Here is a 25,554-nt window from a genome sequence, read left to right as displayed (position 1 = left end):
TTATTAATATTGTTAAAAGAAGATAAGACCTGCTCGTCATCAGGACCATTATCAAGGATAAAAGTGATATCTGACATACAGTCCCTGACAAAGGAGCTGATTAATTCATTGGCTTTGTCCCCTGCCCATCTTAGTCTAACCCCATTGGGTCTGTGTGGTTCCACGTTATTAACTGTAATGCCGGTTTTGACAAAACTTCCACCCCATAAGGTTGTTTCCAGGATGATACGGTTAGGGTCACTGATTAAAGTTTCTTCAATCCTTGGGACAGCACAGCTAGAATTGATGTTAGATAAGATAATAACATGATCAATGACCGAACTAGAATGCCGATTCTTAAAGGTAGGGACAGTTTCGCCTTCTTTGCAAAACCCAGAATTTTCAGGTCATGGCAGCCCATAAATGAGTTTAAAGCCTCACCATAGCTGCCATGGCCGAAATGCGAATCATCAAATCCGGCATTATTTGTGAAGCCACAGACTTTTTGATTAGAAAATTCACATAGTGGGGTATTGAAGTCACCGACCCATATAAAGTAAAAAAAAACGTTTACTTCCAAAATTAACTTTTCGATAGCACTTGCCAGATCATAAACTACTGTAACCCTTTAGCTATCAAAAATGTTGTTATAATAGTTTAACAGTAGAATGTTGCGTCCTTGATCCTCGAATAATCAGAGAATCCGCACATGTGCTCCCACAGTTATATAGCTCTTAACTACAATCGGGCGGTTAATGGACACCAGTGTCAGTAGACCACCTTTGGCTCTCCCTGGTCCCGTGCCCTGCGCCGGCAGGTTGTAAGAAACAAACCCCTCAAAATTAACATCCTCCCGGCACCAGGTTTCTTGTAGGCAGAGTATATCATGGGTATTAATCAGGTCCAACCACCCTAGGACTTTCCCCTTTGATTTCAGCCCTGCAATGTTCCAACTAGCAATTGTTATCCCTTTACTACTCATCCCAGTGCTAACTGGTGTTACAATTACATTACTACTGTCTTCCTCCCTGTGATTTCCACCAGGTAAGGCCCCAAGGTCGTTAGTCACGTCGGTGTTGACCACCCGAATCGGCTCCACTACCATAGAGTAATCATTGGCCTCACTCACCAATGCACCTAAAATCTCACACAGGGGAGGCTCGGGAACCAGGGGGAGTCAATCATTAGTATCCAAGCTGTTTAAAGCATGAAATCGGTTTTGCAATGGGATAAACAGACCAGGCCGGTATATAGATGGGAATTGTCTGGTATTGCTATTGTCATAGGGGATTACTTTACTAAGGTGGCTATAAAAGTAACCAAGTGGACGGGCATAGACACTGTTATCAGCAGAGGGTAAAGATGCTGCTCTCAACAAAACAGTAGCAGCATGTTGGGGGTGTTTAAAGTTAATAATAACACAATCACCCCTACAATTCTTTGTAGAGTTGCAGATCCAGTTAACCCTTCTGGTTGTTAAAATGTGGTCAGAATATTCAACTGGGAACCCACATTGCCTATGCAACCAGAAAACTGTTTTATTTTTTAAAGAGTCATGTGTTTCTAGTTGGGACTGGCTCATACATGTTTCAACAGGCGGCACATTGGTTAGGACAACCACGTAGGGTGCACAATCAGGGGAAAGAATAATAGAATGCCTTCTCTTCACTTCAGTCCACCCTTCTTTGTTCTCAGCCACAGGAGTGGTCCTGTTTATCTGACAGATGCTAGGTGGGCTATCTAGCGTGACTGTCTCATTAACACTATGCCTCCCCTCTGCTGTGGTTTTTACCTCTTTACTCACTCTTGTGCCCTTCTCGATGATCTTAACCTTACCTTCCCGGGCAATGTGGGAATTCAAAAGGCCTCCTAATCTGGTTACTTCGGCAGAAATCAGATCTAGTTTGGCCACTATGGGTTTGATAATACATTCTAGTTTAGCATTAATGAGGCCGACCAATAGATCTAATTGCTCGGTATCCAATCTAGCAGTACCTTCCTTATCCATGGCATCCTCCACGCTTACTATACTTTTGGGGGGAGTTCCAACTCTCTTTTTGTTCCTGTTTTCCCCACGTCTGATTGGAGCTTTCCTACAGGCTCTAACTACTCTACGTGGCGGGGAAGCATGTACTGGTGTATTAGGAGACTCAGAGAAGTCATCCAGTACAGCCTGGTCGGATGCTACTAACACTGGTGCCTTATTGGTACTAACATCCACATTTTCCACCTCAAAGCTATCATCTAATACAGAAACACCTAAAGAAGTAGACAGAGTCGGTGGGCTACCACGGGCCAAAGATATACGCCGATCACTGTTAATTTTCTTGACTACTTTAACTAGATAGTTATCCAAAGTGGCAGGCGCTAAGGGTTTTTTTGCTAATTTTTGTTTAGACATTATTAAAACGACCAACAAGGCCCACAATACTAAGTTAAAAAACCAAAAGCTATCAGGAATAATGCAATACAATTATATGACACAAATATAACATATAAGAGTCTTTAAAATAATGTATGTAAGTGTCTCACGAATTGGGCAGATAAGGCCCTAGATGTACAGGCCAGGATTTGTGGCCCAGCCCAGCCTCGTCCTGCCCCGGACAGCCACAGACTGTCCCACCCTTGTCCCGGGCTTCTCCCGGCTTCTCCCGCGCACGTCCTCGCGGGACGAGGGACCAGGTGAATCTTTATGCGCCTCCTGGCGCGTGAAAATTGTGCGTTCTGCCCCTAAGGATCCTGGGGCTTGTAGGCGTTGGCATCAACAGCAGCGGTAGGACCGGCGGAGCCAAGCCCGGCCGGTCGGAGAAAGCAAGGGGCAGAGCTAAGCCCTGCCGCTTGAGGGGGAGCAGCGGGACCGAACAAACAGACTACCGTCCAGCCCCAGGTAATCTTGCAGCGCCCAGCAAAACACCGGAGGACTCAGCACTAGGCGAGTCTTCATGCGCCTCCTGGCGTGTGAAAATTGTGCGTTCTGCCTAAGGATCCTGGGGCTTGTAGGCGTCGGCGTCAACAGCAGCGGTAGGACCGGCGGAGCCAAGCCCGGCCGGTTGGAGAAAGCAAGGGGCGGAGCTAAGCCCGGCCGCGTGAGGGGGAGCAGCGGGACCGAACAAACAGACTACCGTCCAGCCCCAGGTAATCTTGCAGCGCCCAGCAAAACACCGGAGGACTCAGCACCAGGCGAGTCTTTATGCGCCTCCTGCCGCGTGAAAATTGTGCGTTCTGCCCCTAAGGATCCTGGGGCTTGTAGGCGTAGGCGTCAACAGCAGCGGTAGGACCGGCGGAGCCAAGCCCGGCCGGTCGGAGAAAGCAAGGGGCGGAGCTAAGCCCGGCCGCGTGAGGGGGAGCAGCGGGACCGAACAAACAGACTACCGTCCAGCCCCACGTAATCTTGCAGCGCCCAGCAAAACCTGGTATCAAACTTTGAAAAGTTATCACTGTCCTGCAGGAGTTTTGTGGGAGTAAAAAAAACCACCAAACGCTGCCTTGCACAGCCTTTGCCCTGGGTAGAGGTCTTTGCATACAGGCCTGCCCCTCAGCGAACCCAACTACACACAGCCAAAAAACACCAATCGCTACCACACAGAGACTTCACCCTGTCTAGAGGTCTTTGTGGAGAGGCCCGCCCTCACCGAACCCTACAACGCACAGCAAAAAAATAAAGCTCTGCTCCTCCACAACCTGAAGACATCCACTAGCACCTCAAAGTGGAGTATCGAAGCGCGCCCCTTACCCTTACCCTTGAGAATTCGAGTAATGCTCAAGTAGTATAAAATGAAGTGGTAAGAGGTGCACCCTCTCTCCTAGTGGTGCTGAGTCCCTATCCTAGGGGAATGGACTCAAGAAGAGTCTGGTCACCATCTTAGGTGAAGAGAGTCTCCTGCACCCGAGCAAGCCAACACTGCCCCAACCTACATTTGCTCTCGGAGGCCGCCGCTCCAGGGGGAGATTACATCACAGACGACGACCCTCGGTGTGAAGGGATCCTGGTAGGACAAACCTGCATTCACACACCACATGGCCCATCCAGAGCCACCTTCTACAGTCACAGACTTTTGATGTTGAGTGGAGAAGTGTGGCTCACTGGTTAGAGGAGGCAGACCCTGAAGCAGAGGTCAGACCCGGGACAAGGGTTCAATTCCCGACGCGGCAGGGTCTTGAGTCCAAATATCCACGGATTCGATAATTCTCGTTTCGGTGCCTACTCAAATCATGGGTTCACACTCTGCAGCTCTGGGCATTAGCCTGCTTAATCTCCACTACGGCCCCCCCGCGGCGGGATGCCTGGCTTTCACCTTGGGGGAAGCCAGGACGGGTTCCCAAGGCAAGCGCCGAGATGCCTACGGGTAATCGAGCGCTATATAAGAACGCATAATAATAATAATAATAATAATGTTGCCCTGGGGGTGGCCTGGTCCAGAAATGACCATACATGCGGCCTGACTGAGGGTGTTGGGGGCCTCCTCTCCCATCCACCACAAGGACTACCTGGAGTTGCTGCCCACAGACAATACCCATGACATCTCCCTGATGGTGGAGGAGTGCTGGCACCGGCCCTGTCCTTGGAACAGCTGGGTGAGTTGGTGGGGTGCCATCTCCCGCTTGCTTGCTTTTTGCGCACAAGACCCCTCCTTTTACCCCATGGTGCTAAACATAGACTTCATTATGAGCACTAGGGGGGTGCAAGCTTGCCTCTGATATGCTATCTGCCTCTTCAGTCAGCATTGGGGGCCTCACCCATGCCCAACTGCATCCACAGCGCCTTGAGCAGGTGAATTGCCTCCGGCTCTCCCTCTGAGGAATATTAGGGGTCATATAGAGAGAACCCAGGGCTCCTTATTGTCTTGGGCTGGGGAAAGGGTCAACATCCTGCACCCACAAAGCACGCCTCAGTAAGGAGGCGGTAGTCCCGCAATCACTGACTCCCACACCCCTCCAGATTGCCTACACTTCGCCTCCAGTGTCGACCTCTGAGGGCCCCTAAGACCATTGGGCCCTCCTTACTATGCGCACCTCTGGCAAACAATCTCCTGCACTCTTATAGCTCCCACTGACTGTGGACTTGCCCACCGCTCACAACCTGCACCTTAAGTACCAACTGTTCTTGTGCTCCCTGCACTACTGACCAAACATGGTAAAGGTCAAGCCCAACAAAGAATGCACAGTCACCAAAATGTGAACATGTTAGGCAGCAGGCAAAGGAGCGTTCAATCTACCAGGCTCATCAGTGGAGGGCAGAGCAGCACCTGCTATTCCACTGTTCCAGGAGTACATAAACGACTTCCTGTCTAAAACCTGCTCTGAAATAGGTTCTTAAAAGGCAGAAGTTAAATCCTGTATCCGGAAGATCCGCTAGGGGGTCAGCAAGCACGGGACTGGGTGGACCATCTGGAGCATGAACCTGATGCCCACATCGAAGACCAAGAAATACTTTGGTGGAGACTAAACAGCTGGAAGCCAAAATATCAAACTTGAGCTGAAACAAGAGGATCTCGAAACATGAGTTGCCGCAATGAGATATGGATATGAGGCATACCGTAGGGGGCTAAAGGTGACAACATCATGGGCTTTGTTGCGGATGTCCTGCAGACTATTAGAGGTGGCACACCAATGCCCCCCACCCGCTCAGGCTTGACCGAGCTCACAGGGCCTGTTCGGGCGAGTCTGGCCCCCCTCCTGATATTTTTGCTCATGTCTACTTCTTCGAGGTGAAAGAGAAAATCATGGCTATGGCTTTGGAGCCCCCCATTGCACCAACCATCCTTTCATGGTGGATCACACCCCAGGTGGGTGTGAGATTTTTTCCCACAATTTGGACAACGCCCGCTATTCAGTTTGGGTCCTGTTGGCTACCCGGTTCCTGAAGTGCTTCTTATCTTCTTCTCTCTCTTCTTTTCCCTTCGGGTGGAATTTGCTAGGATGGTGGGAACGCAATGCGCTGTGACCCTGAGCCCCCCTCCTAAATGGAGATCTCTATACCCACACACCTAGAGCCCCCTAACCCTGGCCTGGAAGTTCAGGCTGAAATGTTCCTATGAGGATCAGGGTCAAGTCAAGGCTGATCTACACATGGCTGGGTCCAAACTGAAGTGGCATGGTGGGCGAAAAACAATGGAACAGGATACAGCCCGAATGTTTGCCAGTGTCTGAGATTAATTCAAGCATTCCATCCATAAACTTGGTTTTTGATGATCTACGTGTGACAGGAATGGCCAGATATGGGTCCTAATCTCACTGTATCACTGGAATCAAGCTATATCTGGCTGATGAGCCTATAATAAGAGTAAAACCTGCCCTATGTTGCTTGTATTCTAGTTCAGGGAGAACCTGGCCTGGCAGTTCGGGCTGGACTGTTTCCATGAGGATCAGAGTCAAGTCTGATTTGTATATGCAGGGTCCAACCTGAATTGGATGGTGGGTGAAAAAAGACGGATTGGGATGCGGCCCAAACATTTGCCAGTGGCTGGGAATCATTAAAGCATTCGATCCATCCCTTTGTTGTTGTTGTAAGTGTGACGCATATGCCCAGGCGTGGGTATCGAGCACACTATGCCACTGGAATCAAGTTGTACCCAATAATAAGGATAAAACTGTTCCAGGGATGCTTGTATTCTGGCTCAGGGAAGACTTGGCCTGGCAGTTCAGGCTGAACTATTCCCCAGATGAGCAGGGCCATGGCTGATTAGATTATTACTGGGTCCAAACTGAGGTGGCATGGTGGCCGAAAAACGATGGATTGGTATGTGATACATAACACTTCAAAATATAGATGCAAAAATCTACATGAAAATGCTGATGATTCATCTGGGCCCCTCTTCCTGGGACTGTTAGGGCCAGACCAAGTTGTATTTATCTGCAACCATCAGGGTGCCTACAATATCTAGCACTCAGCCCACTTGATTGAAACGGCACACAAGGGAAATATCCCAGCACTGCTCCTCTCCCTGGATCAGGTGGCTCTTCCTTACATAACTACTCTGCAACTTAACCTGGGGCTGAGCGTGATTGATTAAATCCTGGTGTCTATACTGACTCCATGGCAGTGATCAGGGTATATGGAACAACACACAGAAAACATTACACTGACCGAAGGAACATGACAGAGCTGTCCCTTATCACCCCTTCTTTTCGTCGTGGAAGCCATGGCCTTAAAGCTCAAGACCACGGAATAACAGTGTTAGAAATGGGGTTTCTGGTTGGCTAGGGTGTGCACCTAAGCCAGGCAGAACCCACCACTCTGGTCAGGGTAAGGGAGTTACACACCCAAGTTGCTCACCCCCTTGGTTGCTTGGCACAAGCAGTCCGGCTTACACTAAAGGGAATGTGTAAAGGGTTTGTGCAACACAAACACAAGTGAAACAACAAATACACCACAAAAGAGACTCCACACAATATTATATAAATATGTCTCAAGTATTTTATATAACATATAGACCACAATCACATAAACCATAACTCATTTTGCCAACTGTCATAACATCACAGTTAGTGCAATAAAGTAAAGACATATAAGTTACACGCATCATAAAAACAACACCATCACTGTGCATCTAATTTAAACTCTGAAATGATGCTCATTATCCTATCATTGCAAGGCATAAAATGACATAAATCATAACACCAGGGCATAAAAAGCAACAGTTAGGAAGGAAAAACCATCACCTTGTCACCATAAAAGCAATCATCACAAAGATCCAGCGCCCCTGCGCTTTCTTCACAAGTCCTATTGTAATTTTGATTCTTCCGCATGGGTACCGACACTCCTGCCCTCCTACTCCAGGGAATGCGGTAATTCTTGTAAGCAACCCCTACACAGGGTACAGCAACACCTTTGCTATTTTTTGGAGAAATTTGGCGATTGAATTCCTCAGCAGGAACAGGACCTTCCAGTCCTGGGAGCCAAATGGTATATGCGGTTATGTGGGGATGGGGCTCCCTGCCACTAGATTCAGCAGGTTTAACTCACAGGGTCACTCTCCCCTGCATACCAAGTCAATTTCTTCCGCCCTCTCCAGCCCGGAAAGAGCTGATTGGGCCACGGCTGATGTGCAACTGAGGCCGCAACCGGGAGACCTCCCGGGATCTCCTCCTCCTGGGGCAAAAGCAATGCCTCCAGACAGCTGATCGCAAATGCTGTACAGCTGCCGGGCTTCCTATTGCTTTTCCCACTTGGCCATACCTCTTGGACTGTGGATTTGGAAGTCAGGGCCAATGATGTGGCATCGAATCAGATGCAGACTACATCTAAATCTGTGCTTCGGCAAGCGAACAAAACTAGGGGCACACCGGTCCTGAGTGCTGGTCTGGTGCGGCACCCACGCTGAAGAGGGGGCACCCAAATCCAGAGGTAATCATGCCCTTACTGGGAGGTAGAGCATTCCCCACACAGTTCATGCAGGTCAGGAGCAGCTCCAGCCACATGCTACTCTGCTGGTGTCACGGTGCTTGGGAAAGCCTTCTGCTTTCAGACCCAAAAGCCATGGTACGGTGCATTGAGATTAACAAATGCTCACCTTGCACTTGAACTTGGGGACAAATCGAGGGCCAAATGAAGCGTTCATCACGGGACAGTGTTGGAGGCCTCCAGTACATGCTGGAAGCAGAAATGATAGCAAGGCAGGGAGGGCGACACTACCCAGTTCCTGATGAATACTGGGGGCACCAAGCAGGAATAGATTCAACAGGCCAGCACCCAGAGTTCTTGTAGGGAACCAGGCAGTCCTTCTTGCAGGCTACAGGTTAGCACAACAGACAAGGGAGTTCAATGGCTGTTCCTCCTGGCAGCATAACAGTTCCTTCTGGCAAGGTTCTGTCTGTAGAGCTAGCAGCTTCTGGTTACAAGGCCCACATAGTGTCTAAAACATGGCGTTTGAGCCACTGTGCTTATACTCATAATGACTTTCATATAGAGGTACTTCACTGCAAGTGCACAACGCCTCCATTCAATTGCCAGCCTCTGGCTCTACACACTCTACGGGGGGGGGAGGGGGAGACAGCATTGTGAAAGGCAGGCACAGCCCTATTCAGCCCTATTCAGGTGCAGGTGGCCACTCTAGGCCAGGAAGACTCATGAGGATATGGGAGCACACCTCAGCTCCCTTTGTGACTGTCTACAGTGAATGCTCAAAAGAGGCCTGTCAGTCTAAACCAAGCATCGATTGGAGTCAGGCTGTAAAGCACAAAGAGTGCTAAGCATACTGAAATGCCCCCTTCTAAAAGTGTACAGTATAAAGTAAATGATGCCAGCACGGGACTTCGTTTCAAATAATTGCTTTTCAGTGTAAGATTCTGTGCTCAAATAATCACAGAAACTAATCTGAATAATCAGACTTTGCAAAATATACCTTCAATTTAAATGAAGCAACCAGGGCATACACAAAACCTAAATGTATAGATACTGAGAAATAGAAGAAAGACACAGAGTAATGAATCTTTTGATAAAAAAATACTTTAGTTTATATTTTGCTCATTGAATCAAAAGGGTACACCTCAACAATTTATGGTTGAAACACAATAATAAATGAAAAAAGTACTTGTCAAATCAACCTATATTTCATTTATTTGAAACGAAGTCCCGTGCTGGCATCATTTAATTTATACTGTACACATTAGCCCAAGCCCGCAAGGGTATATTGGGTTTTCCCACTCTCTCCTTTCTCTAACCCTTCTAAAAGTAACATTTCTAAAATAGTAATAACAAATCTGCTTCCACCAATAAGCAGGATTTATTACCGCTACTACAAACATACCAAGCATGGCAACACTACTCGTTCCAGATTAGAAATGACCACTGAAACACATATCAGCAAATTCTCAAAGCAACCCTATGAGAGGAACAGGCTCACAGCAGTGAGATACCAAATAGGATGTTTGTCACTACCACAATATGCCACACAACAAAGGCACATGTCCTACCTTTTATCTACACAGCACCCTGCCCCAAGGGCTAACTAGGGCCTACTTTAGGGGTGACCTATATGTAGTAAAAGGGGAGTTTCAGACTTGGCAAGCACTTTAAATGCCAATGAAAAAGTGCCCAGCGTCCTAATTCGAACAAAATCAGGTCAGAAAAAATACAGGAGGAAGGCAAAAAGTTTTGGGATAACCCTGCAAAAAGGGCCATTCCAACAAACGGGTATCCTATTTGGGAGTTGGATGCATAAACTCAATCTCTTTGCAGATAATGTCTTCCTCTCACTGACCAACCCAGCTTGGTCCCTTGCATCACTTCTCCCTCTTCTGGAAGAATCTGAAATGGTTATGGGTTACCTTTTGAAGTACCACATACTCAATATTACAATACCAGAGGATGACATCACACCCCTGGCAGTGACTACTCTTGTTTACTGACGTGAACACTCAATTAATATTATCACTGTCACACAGCAACATGAGGACTTGTCAAAGGATAACTGTAAACTACTCTGTAAAAAGTCTTTGAGGATATATCAATAGATGGTGGCCGCTCTACCTTTCATGGCTGGGCCCCATAAACATTGTCAAAATTAATATTCTTCCCAGAGCTCTATATCTGTTTCAAACACTCCTTACTCCCAAACCAACTGCAAAACAGCTGACGGGCCTCCATCTGGGCAGGCAATACACCGCAGATCACTCACAAATTTTTAACGCTTCAAAGACACAGGAGAGCCCTGGTGTGTCCCAATTTCTTGGAACTCTAATGGACAACTCATCTCCAATACATTTCAGAGTGGGTAGTCCACCAAAGTGAACAGCCTTGGCTCCATATGGATAGGGCGGTGGTGTGCCACCCATTGTGGGATTTTGCATGGCTCCCTCGCTTCGTACAACCTAAAAGCGCTTACACAGCCACCCCAACTAGGAAGGTCCTGGATAACTGGGATCAGATAACAGGTAAAAAAAGGTCTCACCACCTTTCCATCTCCCAATATCCCACTCACCTGAAAGTCACCTGAAATCCAGACTTCACATCGGCCTTTTCTTCCACCACAGTTTTGGAATAGGAAAGGGGTGACTACAGAACTCTTACAGGGCAATGACATCAAACATTTTCACATTCAAAACAGGAGTATGGGGCCCCTGAAAATGTGTGCCATAGAAAGGACTGATCTCTAAAACGTATGAATCACGATTCAACCTAAAACACCTCACACCTACAATACTAGATGGGCAAGAGACTTAGGGATAGACATTTCCCCAGAGGAATGGGACATGCTGTGGGTGGATATCACCAAATCCCTGCCAATACTCCCAACAAGAATAAGCCTACAAACCAATGTTCCAATGGGATCTCATTCCAACCAGACTACAGCACACGTTCCCTACAGCCTCTGACGGTTGGAGATGTGACAAAGACAAGTGTACCTTTCATCTCATCGGCCCTTCCTTCCACCACAGTTCTGGAATGGGAAAGGGGTGACTACAGAACTCTTACAGGGCAATGACATCAAACCGTTTGACAATCAAAACAGGAGTTTGGGGTCCCAGAAAATTTGTGACATAGAAAGGACTGATCTCTAAAACCTATAAATCACGATTCAACCTAAAACACCTCACACCTACAATACTAGATGGGCAAGAGACTTGGGGATAGACATTTCCCCAGAGCAATGGGACATGCTGTGGGTGGATATAACCAAATCCCTGCCAGTATCCCCAACAAGAATAAGCATATAATGGAGGAAAACATGGCGGCCACAGGCTAGAGCGGTACGCGCGTCCCAATAGTCCTCCGGTACACTGCTGCATTGCCGACGCTCTGTAGGCACTTTTCAACGGAAAGTAACAGCGTAAGAAGTGGATTTTCAAGGGAAATTGAAATGAGGAAGAAATAAACACTCCCCGTAGAAGTTCTGGCTCTGCTGCCCTTACCGGCATTGCTGGGAAAACCATCGATGTGTCTGGTTGCGGACTCGCGACCCCTCCCCCCGCCTCCTTGCTGCAGTGGAGGCGTGCAGCCGTGGAGCTGAGGCGCGGCCGCACGGCGGCCGCTCATGGGCTCCTCAGAGGGAAATCCAGCAGAGATAGAGGGAGCGCGGCTGCTGGTTTCCACTCCATTTTCTCTGATATTTTCCCCACAATCCCTGCTGAGGCTCCTGTAGAGAGGTCTACACGCAAGGAAGCAGAGGTTGGAGCGTTGATCTCAGAAAGCCCCAAGGTCCCCGGAGGTTCGGCTGTGGACATTGGAAGTAAGGTTGGGGGCGGGGGAAGGGTGCAGGGATTCGCTCCAATACCGGCAAGCCTACAAACAAGAGGCAGGTTTCCAAAAGTAATAAGCAGGGGAAAGGACACAAAAGTGGAAAAACAAACAGGACCCAGAAAGTGTAATTAGGGTGGAGGTAGGGCTGAAGAGAGGCTCAGTAGTAGATAGGGAGGCGGTGGCGGAGGCTGAGGTCTACAGAACCAGGGAAAATACGGGTGACAACAAGGGGGCCAGGAGTAAGGAGGTGAGCAAAAGCACTAAAAGAAGTGGTAGTGCTCAGAGAGGGGCCAATAACAAGCGTTCACAAAGTAGCACAGTGCGCATCACCCCTTCACTGCGTTCCTTCTTTAAAGTATTACCCCAGGTATTAGATATTTTACCCACTAAATCTACTGAGCCCATTCCCACTTTACAGTTAAGTATGGCTGAGCTTTCTCTTCTTTCTGCAGCCGTAGCTGCAGCGGAGGTCGTCGCTGTTGGGGAGCAAGTGCTAGCTGTTCAGGACGTGGAGGCCATTAACTGTAAAGTAGGTGACACAATGCCACCTGAGGATTCTTCTGGGGTTACGGGAGGTACCAGTTCTGCGGGCAGTGCCGGGGGGGGAAACGGTGACTCATGAAGAAGGAGAAAATAGGGTTGGAAATTCGCTTGAGGCCCTCATAACATCAATGAGGGAAGAGATAAGGTGTGACTTTTTGGTCTCCAAATCAAATCAAAATGAGATAAGGGCCGCGTGTGACACCCTCGAGAGGAAAGTATATGGTCTCTGTGAAAGAACAGAGGTTCTTGAGGGTTCTGTTGGGTTATTGAAGGTTAACCTAGAGAAAGCTGAGACAAAAATTCAAAGTCTACGGAGAGAGGGGGATATCATGCAGGAGAGGGTTGAATCCCTGGAAAATTATTCATGGCGGAACAATCTTCGGCTCCTGAAGGTCCCGGAGGGCAAGGAAGGAGGGGATATCAAGGCCTATGTGGTCACATTATTGAAAGATTCCCTAAATCTCTGAAACCGAATTTGGACCCCAGTTGCCACAAGAATTATCGACCCATCTCGCTCCTGCCGTATCCAATCAAGATCATGGAACGGCTGGTCAGTAGGTCTCTGTCCCTCTTCCTGGAAGCAAATAACATCCTTGAAGAGGAGCAATTTGGGTTTAGACCAGCCCATGGGACCGAGTCAGCTTTGCTGATGGTCCTGGACAACCTGCGAATGAGGGCGGACAGGAGAGAATCAGCAAATCTAATTTTGCTGGACCTGTCGGCCGCGTTCGACACGGTGAGTCATGACATCCTACTGACAAGGCTGAAAACCTTTGGAGTAGAAGGAGCGGCGCTCGACTGGCTTTGTTCGTACTTAACAGACAGATGGCAGGCAGTAGCACTCCCCCCATACCAGTCTGAGTTTGCTAAAGTCCCACATGGGGTCCCACAGGGGTCTGCGATCAGCCCAATCCTTTTTAATGTCTTTATGCAACCCCTGATGGGCATCATCAAGGCTCACGGCAATAACGTGATCAACTATGCGGATGACACGCAGCTGATGATTTCCCTTGATGGTGCCCGTGCAGTATCACTTGAGACATTCCATATCTGCATGCTGGAAATGGCAACTTGGCTAAAATGTAACTCGTTACAATTTAACAGCGGTAAAACTGAGATAATGCAATGCAAAGTGGGAAGAATCACCAGAAACCTGCCTGTTGACTTCTGGCCCTTAGCCTCAGATGGGCCACTGACACCAGTAAAGACGGTGCAGAATCTGGGGGCCAGCTTTAATGACAACTTGAACCTGGAGACCAATGTCAACAAACAGGTGAGCAGCTGCTTCACCCTAATGCGGGGCCTCCGAAGCTGCTGCCTCTCCTTCCAGCACGGACTAGAGCAACCGTAGTCAGGAGCACTATCCTTAGCCGCCTGGATTACTGTAACGCTCTGTTACTGGAATCCCCTGCTTATTTGATTTCCAGACTCCAGAGCATCCAGGCGGCAGAAGCGAAAATGGCACTCTCTCGAGAAAGACGATCATCCACCACTCTAGCACTGGCCGAGTTACACTGGCTGCCCGTGCATCAGAGGATCCTCTTTAAATCTCTATGCACTGTCTTCAAGGCAGCACATGGTCTGGGTCCCAAACCTCTACAAAACAAATTCCAATGGTATGAGCCCACACGGACCCTCCGTTCCTCATCCTCGAACCTCATTAGCATACCTAGGATCAGGAAAGCTACTCACGGTGGCAGAGCCTTTAGCATAGCAGCAGCCCATCTCTGGAATAGCCTTCCTACTGCAATTAGGAAAACAAGTGAACTGATGCCTTGCCGCAAAAAGGTAAAGACCTGGCTCTTCCCTAAAGCCTAACTGCCCCAAGAGTAATCTGCTCACTCCTCCGATCCTGCCCCTTGATGCTCAGTTCTTAGTCGCACTTTTTCACAGCACCAGGATGCCCGTAGGGTTGCAGCGCGCTCTAAAAATGGCATAAATAAATAAATAAAATCTCGAAGAGGCAGCCGACGTTCTAGAGAAAGACATACAGCGGATACATCGGGATCCCTTCCGTCTAAACCCCAGCAGAACCAAACCCAGAAAGTTTCTGATTAACTTCTTACATAAACCTTAAAGGAAAAAATCCTAAACCTTGCTCTGAAAGCGAAAACGTTAAAGAGTCCTGATTTTCCTTTTGAGGTACGGTCAGACCTCTCTAAATCCACACTAGACCGACAGTGGGAGCTAGGCCAGAGAATGGATAAGTTCAGATCTCTTGGTGCAACGGTGCAGATGAGGTTTCCCGCATTCCTGCAGGTGATGTATAACAACAAAATGCACAATATTCGATCCCCTCTTGAGGCCGACGAACTGCTGGAATGTATCAGGGATCATTCGCGGGGGGAAGCTAAAACAGTACATTTCTTGGCACCTTCTGCAACATGCAGTTTATCTCAGGTTTAAGTGATGTAGGTTAAGGCTATATGGTTATAAATCCCAAAATGTGTTGGTAAGGGGAGGAATGGGAAAAATGGGAAAAGGGAGGGGACAGTAGAAAAAAAATATGTATATATAAGAAATAGGAATAAAAAAATAAACAACACAAAGTGGGGGTAAAATAAAGTATTCACAAATAAAATGGTTTTCCTTCGTTATTAATTATATTTCTACTTGTCATCTTCTTAGTAAGTACTTTAATTGGTCTTTGCAATGTAGGCAGTGTAGGGGGGGACTGTTAGAGGTCGTAAAACGGGCTATACATCAGGCCAGAGTAAGTGTGGGAGGGTTTTCCAGGGGGGGTATGGGTGGGGGCACTTTGGGGGGGGGAAATGTTTAATAAAACCTCATTTTTCAGCCCTTTTTAAGTTTCTTATGTGTCTTGGTAGCGTACTTATCCTGATCCAATTTTGCCAGGTTGTGTGGGTGAGGGGCTCAGGATTCGGGGATCACGGGAGGGGTGGTGTAAGGGCGAGGGAGAAGGAAACAACAACATGACTTCTATTCAATATCTATCCTGGAATGTCAATGGTCTGCTCGTGAGGAGTAGAAGAGATCGCATTCTCCAATATCTGAGAGACTCCCCCAAGCAGATCATTGTCATACAGGAGACACACTTCTCAAGGCAGAAGCCACTGAAATATTGAAAAAGCAGAGGTGGATTGATAAATTCATATGTATAGACCAAAACGCAAATATTAGAGGGATTCTCTTAATTTTAAAAAAATCAGCAAAAGTCCAGATATTAGATCATAATGAGGATCATAGTGGAAGATGGCTCCTACTGAGAATCTCGGTCGATGGTTGGATTTGTACATTGGTGGGCTATTATGGTCCAAATCAAGACGATCCGTCTTACTTGGACACTATCAGGAACCATCTGGTAAATGCCCAAGACCCCGTAATTTGGATGGGCGATTTTAATATTGTACTTAACCCTCAATTAGATAAATCCCCTCTAGAGCCTGTACACTCTGTAAATCAAGGCAAACCCTTGCAACAATAATGACACAGTTGGGCCTAGCTGACCTATGGAGGGAAAAGGTAGGAAATAAATTGCTGGTTTCCTTTCGGAACCTTAACTATAAACACAAATCGAGAATCGATTATGCTCTATTTAGTTATTGTCTTAAGGCCTCATTGACGGCGATAGTATATCTTCCCTCCCATCTTTCTGACCATTCGGCTATTTTGTTCACTTTAAGATCTGACCAGCCGATTAGACATGCATCGTGGTCCTTTGATCGGACCATTCTATTAGAGGACCATGAGATCAGTTTTCTCTTAGCAGAGTCCAAACTATTTTTGGAGATTAATCTTAACTCTGCTGTTATAGCCAGGGTGTGGGAGGCCCTGAACGCCTTCTTGAGGGGGTGTATAACCAACAGATCCTCCCATAGGCGGAAGATATATAGGGAGAAGATAAAAACTTTGGAGCTGGAGATGAATTTAATCGAGCAAAGGCTCGGCACCTCCATGGGTTCAATAGACGAGCAAAGGAAGCTGGCTGACTTGAAAAAACAGCTGGAGAACATCTTACAAGAATGGGTGGCTAGGAGATGGGAGGCAAGTAAGATCTCCCATTTTGAATTTGGGGAAGCCGCAGGTAGGGTTTTGGCCTGAAAAGTTAAAGCTGACCAGGCCCAAAAGCACATCAGAGAAATAAAATTGGAAGGGGAGGCTGCTCCCAGCATCTCCAATTCAGAAATCGGGAGCGCTTTTCTTGACTTTTTTGAGGGGATTTATAAAGAGGACCTTACCAACGATTATGTGGCAAGGTATTCCTGGCTTGATAAAATTTCTCTGCCGACTCTCGCATCTGTGCAGAGTCACTGTTTGGAGACGGAAATATCGGAGGCAGAAGTGAGTAAAGCCATTGGTCAACTTAAGCGAGGGAAGGCGGCTGGCCCCGACGGCCTACCAGGAGAGCTTTATTGTGTGTTAGGTGTAGCTATTGTTCCAACTCTGACGGCCCTTCTTAACGGGATTCTCGCGAAGGGAAAGGCTCCCCCAAAGTCTTGGAATGAAGCGACAATCGTTCTGATCCCTAAGCCAGGGAAAGACCTGACTGAGTGTGGATCCTACCGGCCAATTTCGCTCCTGAACTGCGACTATAAGATCTTCGCAACTATCATGTCTTCTAGATTGGGGAGTGTAATTGGCTCTATTGTACATCAAGATCAGAAAGGGTTCATTAAAGGGCGTCAGCTAGCTGATCTTACGCCTTCTCTCTTCCTCTGGCAACCCTCACTTTAGACGCTACAAAAGCTTTTGATAGGGTCAACTGGCCCTATCTGGCTGCGGTCTTGGATAAGTTTAAATTTGGAGAGAATTTCTGTCGAGTCATCACTCTCATGTATGGGGCCCCATTGGCCAGGTTGTTAATTAATGGTGTCCTGACAGATCCCTTTAAAATTACGAGGGGCACTAGGCAGGGTTGCCCGCTCTCTCCCCTCCTTTTCAATTTGTATATTGAACCGTTCGCTTAGGTATTGAGATAAGAGGTTAACATTCCTCCTTTTAAATTTGAGGGGTGTGAGAGGCGGGTAGCACTCTATGCAGACGCTATTCTCATCTTTACGTCTGACCCGGCTTTTTCATTCCCCATTGTTATCAAGAGGGCAGAGGAGTTTGGGATCAACGTCAGTAAAACAGAAATAATGGCATGGAACATCGCTAATATACAACTGGATGTGACCTCCTCCAGGCGATATCTTGGAATCCGGGTCATTCAAGAAGTTGGAAATATTGCACAAAACAACCTAGACCGGGTTTATAACGAATGCCGGAAGCTATTAAAAACTTGGGATCACCTCCCACTTACCACACTGGGGAGGATAAGTCTAGTAAAGATGGCTATTCTTCCCAAATTTACATTTATTTTTAACACCATCCCCTTGGCCTTTGATGCCAAACAGCTGGATAAATGCCAGCGAGAGATTAATTTGTTTATTTGGAACTATAAAGCTACTAGATTGGCATGGAAGAAGTTGAGGCGGAGGAGGGAAAAGGGAGGGCTGGCACTACCTGACTTACAATATTATGCATGGGCATTTCTGTTGTCCCGTTCAAGAATGCTTTTGAAAACACCATCTAGTCTATTAACTGGGACAATGTTTCAAGCCATGCTAGTTGGGGCTGATCTTCCAATTGACGGATTCCTATTTAAATTCGGGGACCAGAAATTTTTCAAGAAAGTGAAGTTAAAAATTCTTCAATCTCTGGCTAGAGCCTGGGTACAGATCAGAAAGAGATTAGGGCTTTCCTATTTCTCAAACTTTGCGCCGGTGTGGAACTCCCCAGGTCTACCGTCATGTTTAAAGGATAGTTTGTCAATTCCTGTGAAGGATGCGAGGATTGTAAGATGGGGAGACCTGTTGGCAGGAGGGTCTATGATGGCATGGGAAGAGTTACGGGACAGGGTAGGCCCCGGTCTATCTAGATTTAAGCATATGCAGCTAGATAGTTGGGCTAGGGCCCTGTGTAGGGAAGGTGCTTCTTTGGGGAAAGTTAGTAACCTGGAACAACAGTTGATAGAAAGGCAAGGGGGAGGTAAAGAGGTAGCCCTGTGGTATTGGAGTTTGTTGGAAGAGGTTGATGGGGAGTTTACCCTCCCGGATGAGCTGTGGGGGGATGAGTTGGGCTTTCAGTGTGAGGAGATATGGATTAAATCTTTTACTCTCCTCTATAAAACCGTTAAACCGGCATGGCTGAGGCGCAATCATCTGTTCACGGCACATTGTGCTTACCTCTCCCCTCTTAGGCTTTCAAAATTTCAAAATTTCAGCCAGGAAAAAGGTGTAATAAATGTAATCTCCCTGAAGCATCTGACGTACATATGTTTAAGGACTGCCCTTCCATCTGCCGGTTTTGGGAAGAAGTGAAGTCTTCTTTGGACTCTATCCTTAATATATCAGTGTCTATCACTTTGCCATTAATAATCTTTGGCTTGGACGCAGGCATCACTGGTCGGGCAAGGTCTTTTTTATTTTATGCAATCCTTCTGGCCAGAAGGCAAATCTGCAAATTTTGGGTTGAAACAACGGCGACATCACACTCAGGCTGGTTGACGTCCCTATATGAAACATCTAAGGTGGACTTGGCCAGATTATGTAGTAAACGTAACTTGGCTTTTTGGGATTTATTGGTTAAGTGGAGATAGGGTTCCAGGGTTTGTTTTTTTTGTTTTTTTTCCCCCGGGTTCCATGATTATGCCTAGAGCACTCCATGGACCTTGGGTTGTTGGTCCCCTCGAACACTGTAATGGTCCAACAGGTTGGAAAATACCTTGATGGAGTAATTGCTGGCCCGTACCCCTTCCCCCTCTCTTGGTCCTCTGGATTCCTCTTCCACCAATATGTCAATCGTGTCTTGGTATGGGAGATGATCAAAATCAAAATCCTTGTCTCTCAGGGTAAGACACGCAAGGTGGTTGGCGTTTCTTGAAAAGAGGGTAAGGCAAATGAGGACAAAAAAAAAAGAATAAGCATACAATAAATGTCAAAACAAGAATAAGCATACAAACCGATGTTTCAATGGGATCTCATTCCAACCAGACTTCACCGCATGTTCCCTACAGCCTCCGACTGTTGGAGCTGTGACAAAGACAGGGGCACCTTTCAACACATACAGTGGGACTGCATGCTCCCTCATTCAGACATTCTGGTAGGAGACCTTGAGGACACATCAAGGCCACCATTGAGTACCCCACCAGGGCCTAGCCATGTGTAGTCCTCCTGGTATAGAAACCTACCGAATTGGAGGGCATGACTGGGTTGGACTGGAGTCTCATATGCCACATGATAGGGGTAATCAAACAATTGATTACCATATATTGGACGAAGAACAACCCGCTGTCAAGTCTGTTCTGGTTTCACAAGCTGAGGCAACTGATATAGCCATGGAACATAACAAACACAGACAAGCCATTCTCTTGATTTTTGCACTCCTCATACACTACATGTCGAGACTCGAATATATTACAAGTATACCTTAAAGGCTCAGGGCACTTAAAACCTTTGACTATGAGTAGCCAGCTCCTCTTTTCCCAATCTCCTCTCACTTTGCCCTGGGAGGGCCCGCACCAACTAACCTCTCTGCTTTCCTTGTGATCCCCTTTTGGGTGGGCTGATTTGGAGTAGTGCTTGTGGAGGGGGATAGTGTCTGGTGCAGGTTGTTTGTGTAAGAACGTTTTGTGTATCGATGAGTTGACTTTCCATCTTTTTCCCTTGTTCTTTCCCTAGCCAAACTCAATAAAAAGATTTGTTTGGGGAAAAAAGCCTTCAGAAATTCACTAACAAAAATCAAAGGTTATACTGACATGATAGGTTAAATTGTAAGTTAAAATATAATATTTTAAATTAAAACAAATACTAAAATTTACTGTTTATAGCTAAATCAATTAACTATAACTTGCACACTCACCATGCACTGCATATGCCCTCATAAATGACATCACTTATAACATGTTCTATGATATAATTGATGACATCTGAAATGTTGGCGTGTTTTCTCATATTTTACCATTCTTACCATCTGACATGCCTGAACACCAAGGACCCAATTAAATAGCGTTGTGAAAGAGAATTCAAGATCATTTATTACTTATATGACAAAATGTTCCCGAATGTATCAAACATAAACCAGATCTGAGTCCATGGAGTAAACACACAGCCAACAAAATTCCTGAGAAATGCATGCGAAAGTGCCTAAAACACAAAAAAGTCACAGTGATTAAAGGCAAGTGATAGACCCATAACAACAACCATATCGCCATCCCTCAGAATACGCTATAAATTATTTTGACCGGAAATGGGCAATAACATACAGACATGGCCCTATTCACCATGCAAAGGACTACAACTGATGGGAGACTACTAACATAAAAGTATAGTGCTCCTTAAAATAGCCTTATTTGGCGAGAATTTCACATATTTACATCTTATTGGGAACTAATATTTTAACCCTTTGCAATCTTCCCTCTCACCTTACAATAGTTGACTGATTCTCAGCGGCATCAATAGTTTACTCCAGCATTTCCCAAATTGTGCATCACCAGCTTATTTCAGGTGGGTCGTGCTAGAGCAATAACTAAAGATGCCTTTACATTTTGTATATATGTTGTCACATTTATTGTGCTTCAGAGATAGAGGTCAAATGTCAGATTATATCTTCTGACAAAGTACTTCTTATTCTTTTAACATGGGGGTTGTGTTTACTTGTTTTTATCTGCAAATTGTGAGGGGAGTATTAAAGTGAACTATGTGACAATCTTGCTGGTGTACAGGGAATGTGAAATGAAAGGCTATAATTTTGTGTAACTCACTACAACATGTAAATACTTGTGAATGAACTGTACACATATTTCAGAACGTATCAGCAATGAAGAAACCAAAAATGAAGCACACTTTTATTTGTAATTCTGAAGTGTGATGGAAACAAATATTTTAAAGGAATAAAAACAAATCAATACACTTTTACTTTTTGATGCACAATGATAAATATTCACTGACACCCATTTTCCACACATTATTATTAGTGTGCTATTTAGTTTTATCTTTAAAATTGTATGTGTTAGAAATTGGGTTTCTCGTTGGCAGAAGTTTGCTCCAAACAGGAACCACAATCCTTATCAGGATAAGCCACATACACACCTTAAATTAACCTGTGCTCACCCTCTGGTAGCTTGGCACAGAGCAGTCAGGCTTAACTTAAGAGGCAATTTGTAAAGTATTTGTACAGCAATCCAAACAACAAAACAGTAAGAACACCAAACAAAAAAGATAGCACATATGGTAGAAAATAAGAGCTTAATTTAATGAAAAACCAAGACGATAAAGACAAAAATCTAATAAGAACACCTGGGGCTATGAATTTTTAAAGAATAAACTGAATTGTCATTCTTAAAAGCATAAAGCGCCAGCCGGGGCTCACTGGGGTGCTAGACCGGGTCAGATCTAAAAGTTCAGGCCAACCACGATGAAGCACAGGTCGGATACAAGGGCCAGCCTTGACCTGCTGAAAACAGTACATTGGTTCAGGATTGCATCGAGGACAAAATGTGAGAAGCAGTCGAAGGCGATGCATCAGCATTGATCCTTAGGATGTAGGCGATGCATCAGCTCCGAGCCGTGCAAGTCAGGAATGCGTTGTTATCAAACTCCTCTGATGTAGCCCTGCATTGTGGTCAAGCCTCTGTGATGCGGCGTCTTTGAGCCTGGTAGCAGATGGATTGGGGTCGAGGGAGATGCGTCGGTTCCGAGCCCGCAATGACTGCGATGCATGATTTTGAAGGTTGCAGCGCTTTAGACCCACTTTCAAGGCCCCAGGACTTGATTGACACCACCTTGCATGGTAAGACTTTCAGATGGCAGAGTGAGTGGTTAGTGCAGTGAAATCTTTGATGTCCTGAGATTTCTAACAGGAGGCAAGCAGACAAGCCCTGTGAGTCACTCTGGTTCTGAGTTGGAGGGTTGCAGGTTCAATCTGTCTCACTCCCAGGCAAGAGGGCAGCAGGCAGCAAGTCAGAAAAGCAGAGCAGGAGTCCAGCAGGGTCCAGCAGAGTGATAGTACTTTTAGCAACACAGCAGGTCTTCTTCCAAGCAGAATTTCCTCAGGTCCAGAAGTGTACTGAGTTGGTGGTGTCAAGGATCTAGTACTTAAAACCAGTTGTGCCGTTGAAGTGTGGAAGACTTCAAAAAGTGGCCTTTGACATGCACAAAGTTCCTGCACTTTCTGCCCTGGCTCCAGACTCAGTATATGGATTATGCATCCCTTATAGTGGGGACAGGACACAGCCTTTCTGGATGTGAGCTCCTCTCTCCCATCTTGCCCAGGATGCCCCATGAGAATGTTGATGGCCCATCAGTAATTCCTAATCTCCCCTTGTGTGTGAATGTCTGAAGGGAGTGCACAAAGCCCAGCTGTCACCCACCCCAGATGTGTATTCAGAGACAAGCGGAAGGCACCATATGGCTAAAGTAAGAAAATGAGAACTTCCTAAAAGTGGCATTTTCAGAATTACAATTTAAAATCTAACTTCACCATGACTTAAGCTTTTAAAATGTGATTCCAGAGACACCAAACTTGGGGGTTCCATCTCTTCCCTATTGGAAGTTACACTTATAAGATATAATAAGGTAATCCCAATGTTCACGTATTGGAGAGATAGGCCTGGCAGTAGTGAAAAATTAATTTTACAGTTTTTGCCTATCAGGATATGTAAAACTTGAAAGTACATATCCTACTTTTTAAATACACTGCACTCTGCCCTTGGCCTACCTTAGGGTGATGTATTAGTATTAGAAAGGAAGGTTTAGGGCTGGCAAGGTCGACATGGCAGTCTAAAACTGCACACACAGCAGGGGCGGCCAGCATGGCTCACGGGTGGGGACCGCGGGGAGTGTCGTGGGGGTCATGTGGGGCAGGTTATGGAGGGGGTGCTGGGTTTCACGTGGGGGAGGGAGCGGGGTTAATAAAAAAAAAACTTACCTTGAAGCCGGGTCCCGCATCATCTGTTCTCCTACTCTCCTGAGCCCGCTTCCAGGAACAGAAAGCAGGCAGCCATGCTCCCACCCTTAAGCCAATGACAACCCTCCAATGGAGAGTTGTGATTGGTCTGAGTGCCTTGACAGGGCGCTCACCCAGTGGGGAAGGTGGCCATGTTCTCCATGCAGGCTGCAATACACACTGCATGGAGAACATGCTATGTTCGCATGACTGTTTGGCCGGTCTTAGAGGGCCAGCCAATCACTCACATAGGGAGTGCAAACCACTCTGCCCCTGCCCTGCTTCATGAGCTGAGCTGTGCCACCAACCTTCCCACCCGCAAAGGAAACATAACATGATATTAACTGAAAGTTATTATCATGTTATGTTTTCTCTTCTCGCACTGCTTGAAAGTTGTGGGGGCAATGCTCCTCCGCAATAGAGGATGAGCTGCAGCTGTCTCTGAAATGCCAGGCCTGAGACATGTTTAAATGGCTACTTAAGTGGGTAGAACAATCAGTGCTGCAGGCCTACAAGTAGCATTTAATTTATTTTCCTGGTTCTGGGCAAATTTAGAGCACTTTACTAGGGACGTATAAGTAAATTCAATATTCCAATTGTGGATAAGCCAATGTTTCCATTTTATAAGTATAGGGCACATGCACAGTAGCACTGTTTATCAGTAGTAAAGTTGCAAGAGTCCTGAAGCCAGCAAATATTAGATCAGCAAAACAGGAGGTCAGAGACAAAAGAAAAAACTGGTGACCCACTCCAAGGATGCCATGTCTAACAGTTTGTCTTTGCAAATTTACTGGGAATTTTAAAAGAAAATGTACTGTCTGTAAATGACAGTGCACTACCGGATGATGCTTTAGTAATATATTTCTGACAGTGTGCACCAAAATGCATCACCAGTTGCATACTGCCACCCTCCTGCTAAATATATTTGGAACACTTTACGTGAAGCTAGATGTTTTTACATCCCAATGACGTCAATGATGTAACATTGATGTCAGCACCCCTACTCTGAAGATTATTCCAGGACCATTGGTGCAAAGGCGCCAAACTATGTACCTGATTATAGTTTAAAACAAACACTTGCAAGTATGACTCGCCTTTAACCATATGCACTTCTCAGGAATTGTTTTAGCAGTGTGCTTATGCTATGAGAACCCTCACTCACCCTCTCTCAAGGTGACATGCTTCATCATTGGGTCCTCTCTTCACACTGGAACATCACGGCACGAGTGTGGTCTACGACTTTCTCGCAAGGAAGGAGCGGGAGTTGTCACTAATTCTGCAGATCTTATTTCTTGTATGGGAGGAAGGGGCTGCGTGCAAAAATTAAAAATATAAGGTGAGTTAAAAACTGGTGGGCAGGACAACTTTTATTCTGGGCCCCAAAGGATAGAGCTAAAAACCAAGCTAAGTGAAACGCGTATAGATGTTCCCTTATTATATGGGCAACATATTTTTGCCTTTCTTGGCTACAAAAGTCTGTGGCATTCCTCGGGATCAAGTTGTAAAGGCACTCTGCTAATTAATCGAAAAAAAGAGAAGAAAAGACCATACTTTCATTGTATTGGTTAGTTTTGTGACATCATCCTTTGTTATGATCCACCAAAATCAACTATAATGTTTTACATTTACTCGACCTTCAGCGATCCTTTAAGAGTGAGTCTAAGCTACAAAGTCCAAGACAACAGCATCACATAAAAGACCAGCGGGAGGATCCGTCTCACCCGGGACGTGTGCCTAATACATGGCTAAAGACCCCCAAACTCTCTTTCTGACAGGCTTTCTATGTCAGAAAGCCAGGCATGGAAAGCCTGGGGGAAACTGAGCCTCTTAATCCCAAAGCCGTCCATTGGGATTACTGGTTTCAATTCCGAAAGCCTAGATTGTAATTAGGACGTCGGAAGTGA

At 46.2% G+C, this 25,554-nt stretch overlaps 1 protein-coding gene across 5 annotated transcripts in view; it reads left to right on the top strand.

The window, feature by feature from the left end:
• LOC144828696 (carbonic anhydrase 13-like) overlaps positions 1-25,554 on the top strand; it is a 796,251-nt gene that overhangs the window by 768,068 nt on the left and 2,629 nt on the right. The gene's annotated exons all lie outside the window — the stretch shown is intronic.

Source organism: Lissotriton helveticus, chromosome 4_1 (assembly GCF_964261635.1).
Source record: "Lissotriton helveticus chromosome 4_1, aLisHel1.1, whole genome shotgun sequence".
Lineage (NCBI taxonomy): Eukaryota > Metazoa > Chordata > Amphibia > Caudata > Salamandridae > Lissotriton > Lissotriton helveticus.
The sequence above is the reverse complement of the archived record's forward strand: the minus strand, read 5'-3'. Positions and strand labels throughout refer to the sequence as shown.